A 6000-nucleotide genomic window follows, 5' to 3' on the forward strand; every position below is an offset into this window, starting at 1 on the left:
CTTGGTCTTATATTACCTCATCCTTTTAACCATGTTTCCTTGTTGGTATGTAATTGTGTGCTAGAGTCTAATTACTTCTAAGCACAAAAACACACTGAGCGTTCAATACTGCCTCAAATACTGTAGTGCATTAGGATACCATGTAAGCTACCTGGTGTGTACTGCCGCTGTCACACTTAAATTTAAACGCTTGGCCCCTTGTGAACGTCGGTGCCGGCAAGTGGCATTGGCTGGAATCGAAGACAAGAGTGCAGCCGGCCGTGCAATATCTGTCGATAATATTGCTACGGAACAGTATTTGCGATCACGAAGAGGCGAGCAGTGTGAAGATGATGACAACGATTAGAGGCTAGCGCAGGCTGTTGCCTCTTGGCCAAGTGCGGCGTATTTCCCTGTAAATATACTTGTATATAGCTTTTCGTCTGCGTCTTGCTACGTAACATATCTGGTGGAGGTGGACGTTCTCTGTACCTCGTCACGGAGCTTCGCAGTGGACGGTACGTCGCGCCTTCCTTCATGGCTACCGGCGACGACAACTCGACTCCGCCGGCTCCGACACCTGCTGCCACTTCAACGACCAACATCACTCTCCCCGCTCCCCGTGATCCTGGCATATTCTCGGGCAAAGATGGGGAAGACGTCGAGGACTGGATCAGCCTGTACGAACACGTCGGCCACAATAACCGGTGGGACCCTACTATCATGCTCGCCAACGTAGTCTTTTACCTCGGTGGCACTCCTCGAGTTTGGTTTCGGACGCATGAAGATGAGCTCACCAGTTGGGATTCGCTTAAGAAAAAGCTCCGAGACTTGTTGGGCAACCTCTACAGTCACCAACTTGCCGTGCAGAAGGCGCTTTCCGGCCGTGTGCAGACGTCAACAGAGCCCTATATCATGTACATTCAGGACGTCTTGGCTCTGTGCCACAAAGTTGACGCACACATGACTGAGTCAGACAAGGTTTCCCACATCCTCAAAGGCATTGCTGATGACGCCTTCAACTTGCTCGTTTTCAACAACGTGGCGATGGTGGATGCAGTTATAAAAGAGTGCCGCCGCCTGGAACTCGCTAAAAGCCGATGTATCGACCAGCAGTTTGCCCGTCTGCCCAACACCCCAGCGACATCTTCCTGTGCCGACGCCCCTCGTCCCAACAACACTGGCGATGTTACCAGGATCGTCTGGCGTGAGATCGAGGCCGCCTGTTCGGCTGCCTTCGACTCCAGCCCCTCCAACGCACCTGCAGTCACGGTTTCCCTGATCCAGGCAGTTGCCCGCCAGGAATTCGCAAACATGGGTCTTCACACCATCTGCTCGGCCCGTCGCCCTGATACCCACCCGGCTTCTTCGATTCCGCCTCATCCTGCATCTTCTTACCCACCACGTTTCCGCAACCCATCTGAATGGCACACTCCTGATGACAAGCCCATTTGTTTCCACTGCCATCCAATCGGGCTCATTTCTCGGCACTGTCGCAGTCGCTGGAGTTCCCCGACCCGGTCTACTTATACTGCCTGCTCTTGCCCCCCAGGTGGCCCTTCTCGTCCCTATGCCACACGCTCCGATAATGCCGCCACTGATTCTCCTGCACCGAACCGCCCCTATTCTCATTCGCCTTCGCCCCAGCGACGACAATCTCGCTCTCCCCAGCCCCGTCGCTCCTATTCGCCGACTCCCTTCGGACGCCGCTCCCAGCTGGAAAACTAGACGATGCAGCGCCTCGAGGTGACGCTGCATTGCTCCCTACACTGCCAAATCCTCTACTGACATTGCCCACTCATCTGAACCTTCTTGACATGCAAGTCGACGGTGTTTCTGTGTCTGCTCTTATCGACACTGGGGCGCATTTGTCGGTAATGAGCGCTGACCTTCATAAGCGGCTGAAGAAAATAATCACGCCCACCACGATGCCTGTTGTCCGTGTTGCCGATGGCAGAACAGCCCTAGTAATTGGTATATGTGCCTCCCGCGTCTCCTTCGCCGATTGCTCCACTATTGTGCTATTCACGGTCATTGCCCACTGTCCCCACGACATCATCCTCGGCTTAGACTTCCTCTCTGTTCCGCCAGTACTCTCCGCCTTGACCTGCCTGTTCTGGATCCCGCTGAACCACACCCCAGTCGCCTAAGTTCCCCCTACTTCGTTCGCTTGCCACCTTCGGCACTGACTTACGTTGACTTAGTGTCATCCCTACCTGTCCCCGACGGTCACTACATCGCAGCTCCTATGCAAGACGTCCTCCTTACACACGGGATCACAGTACCTCGTACAGTTTTATCTATTATGGCGAATTGCATCTGCCTGCCAGTGGTCAATTTTGGCTGCCACGCGGGATGTCTCTGGCCCAGCTTTGCTCATTCGAGGATCACTCAGTAGCATATATTGCAGTAGATGACAATTCAGCCGATCCTCCTCTACCATCGCAGTCGGCAACTTGTACCATCACCAACTTACAGGAAATGATTGCGCCCGACATGCTGTCTGAGCGCGCTCGTGAGCTCTACTGCGTTCTGTTTTCCTACCACGATATTTTTGGCTTTAACGATCGTCCTTTGGCCCAAACTACAGCTGTTAAACATCGCATTAATACCAGCGATGCCCCTCCTCTTCATCGCTGCCCGTATGGAGTGTCACCGGCTGAGCGTCAAGTTATTCACGCCGAAGTTCGCAAAATGCTTGCCAAGAACATTATTGAACCGTCATGTAGTCCATGGGCGTCACCTGTTGTACTGGTAAAAAAGAAGGATGGCTCTTGGCGCTTTTGCGTGGATTATCGGCACCTTAACAGGGTTACCAAAAAGGATGTCTATCCCCTACCTCAGATTGATGACGCCCTTGACTACCTCCACGGTGCTCACTATTTCTCCTCTATTGACCTTCGCTCCGGCTACTGGCAGATTGCCGTAGACGATCTCGACTGCGAGGAGACTGCTTTTGTAACACCCGACGGTCTTTATCAATTCAAAGTGATGCCGGTCTTTCCATGTAACACTCCTGCCACTTTGGAACACATGATGGACTCCCTTCTTCGCGGTTTCAAATGGTCCACGTGCCTGTGCTACTTTGACGATGTTATGGTATTCTTCCCAATGTTTGCTACCCACCTCGAGCGCCTCTCAGCAGTGCTGGACGTTTTTCGTCGAGCCGGTCTGCAACTCGATGCATCAAAGTGCCAATTCGGCCGTCGCCAGATTACCGTCCTTGGACATCTCTGTGACGCGAACGGAGTGCAACCGGACCCAGGCAAGATCCATGCTGTTACGCACTTCCCTGTTCCGATGTGTGTCAAGGATGTGCGCAGCTTCATCAGCCTTTGTTCGTACTTCCGCCTTTTCGTGAAAAATTTCGCCGCCATAGCACGACCACTAATATCGAGCTTTTGAAAAAAGACTCCCCTTTCCAGTGGGGCGATAACGAGGCCTCTGCATTCTCACATCTAATCGACCTTCTCACAACGCCTCCCATTCTGGCCCATTTTGATCCTTCTGCGCCTACCGAAGTCTGTACTGATGCCAGCGGTCACGGAATTGGTGCAGTACTGACACAACGCCAGCGCGGCCACGATCGTGTTATCGCTTACGCCAGCAGGCTCCTCTCACTCGCGGAGCGCAACTATTCCATCACTGAGCATGATTGTCTGGCCCTAGTTTGGGCGGTTGCGAAGTTCCACCCATACTTATATGGCCGACCCTTTTCCGTTGTCGCAGACCGTCACGCGCTTTGCTGGTTATGCTCACTGAAAGATCCTACAGGAAGACTTAGTCGCTGGGCCTTACGCCACCAAGAATATTCGTATTCTGTCATCTACAAATCTGGCCGACTACACAAGGACGCTGACTGCCTGTCTCACTATCCGGTCGACGAGTCTGACGCCGCCGACAGTATTACCGCCAACGTCATTTTCTCTGCGTCTGCCTTCGCTAACATCGCCGACGAGCAGTACCGAGACCTATCGCTGCGAGCACTCATCGAGCGTCTGCGCTCTACACCTACCGACGCATCCGTTCGCCGATATGTCCTCCAGGGCGGCATTCTGTACCGAAGGAACTTCCTCCCTGACGTCTCTGATTTTCTTCTTGTCGTGCCAAAACATCTACGACAGACTGTGCTCTTTGAGATGCATGACGCACCCACTGCAGGACATCTTGGGGTAACCCGCACGCACGACCGCATCCGCCGCCGCTTCTATTGGCCTGGTCTCGCTTGCTCTGTCCGACGCTATGTTGCTGCCTGTGATCCCTGCCAGCATCGGAAAAGACCTCAGGTGCTACCTGCTGGTCATCTCCAGCCAATCACCATCCCCGTGGAACCATTCTTCCGTGTTGGATTAGACCTCCTAGGTCCCTTTCCCACGTCATCCTTCGGGAACAAATGGGTAGGCGTCGCAACTGATTACGCCACCCAATATGCTATCACGCGGGCTCTCCCTACCAATTACCAATTGCGCCACTGACATCGCGGACTTTCTCTTGCTTCATGGCGCCCCGCTACAGCTGCTTACTGACCGTGGTCGTAATTTCCTCTCGAAAGTTATCGCTGACATTGTGCGTTCCTGCTCTATTCAACACAAGCTGACTACCTCATACCATCCTCAAACAAATGGCCTGACAGAGCGGTTAAACCGTACTCTTACCGATATGCTGTCCAAGTACGTTTCCAAGGACCACCACGACTGGGACATTGCCCTTTCTTACGTCACATTTGCGTACAATTCTTCCCGGCACGACACCGCCGGATTTTCTTCATTTTATCTACTGTACGGTCGCAAACTGACCTTGCCCCTAGGCACGGCACTTCCTCCTGCTGCGATCTCAACAAACGAGTATGCGCACGACGCCATTGCCCTCGTCGACCATGCACGCCAGCTTGCCCGCACTCGTCTGACGGTCTTGCAAACCACTCAGAAGTGTCAGTACAATGCCCGCCACCGTGACGTACAGTTTTCGCCTGGTGTGCTCGTGCTTCTGTGGTCACCCTCTCGTCACCTCGGACTTTCAGAGAAGCTCCTTTCGTGATACTCAGGGCCCTACCGCGTGCTGCGCCAGGTGACGCCTGTGACATACGAAATTGCACCTGTGAGTTCAACCTCGTCCCCTACTCTGGCATCTAGTGATGTCGTGCACGTCAGTAGGCTCAAGGCCTAGTACACTGCTTCCGAGTCCGGCCTTTAGTCGCTCCGGGACGGCGCTTTTGCCGCCGGGGATAGTGCTACGGAACAGTATTTGCGATTACGAAGAGGTGAGCAGTGTGAAGACGACAATGACGATTAGAGGCTAGGGCAGGCTGTTGCCTCTTGGCCAAGTGCGGCATATTTCCCTGTACATATACTTGTATATAGCTTTTCATCTGCGTCTTCCTACGTAACAATATAGTACCAGTTGTCGCTCCGCTGGCCCAGAGACTGGCGGTACCAGAGACGGGCCCAGAGCTGCGTCCGTACTGGGCCACGGTGGGCCCAATGGCTGTTTCGACGGCACAAAATAAAGGCTGATGATTAGATATTGGCATGAATACAGCGCTCCATGCTTGAATATGGACGCCATGCAGTTTGAATCGCGCAGACAGTGCCTGCCAGAGTGCCACAAGTTTGCCGTCATAGCAGTGGTACATACAGAAGCGTCGCAACTCGAAATAGTGGATGCGCACTCCCCACTCATCTATGGGTCCGCAGAGTGACGGCTGGTTACATATACTTTCGACAGGTATAGCATGCCCAGTCTCAACCTCGTCTCGGTTCCAGTCAGTGCCGCTTCATGCACTAATAGTCACGCAGGCCACTCGCTCCCACATTTTAGTTCTCTTTCCGTACCATGGGAAATTGGCCATTTTTGAAGGCTTTAGTAATGATTATTTTAATGCAAAAGCCTTAAGTGGCTTATGGGTCGAGAAATCCGTTGTCCTGCGTTATTGAAAGATTGACCATCCGGCGTTATGGCACCAAAATTCAATGGCATCAAAATTGATGGTGCCACCCGCGACGGTTGGTGGGAATCGAGCCC

The sequence above is a fragment of the Dermacentor variabilis genome, unplaced genomic scaffold (assembly GCF_050947875.1).
Source record: "Dermacentor variabilis isolate Ectoservices unplaced genomic scaffold, ASM5094787v1 scaffold_12, whole genome shotgun sequence".
Classification (NCBI taxonomy): Eukaryota; Metazoa; Arthropoda; class Arachnida; order Ixodida; family Ixodidae; genus Dermacentor; species Dermacentor variabilis.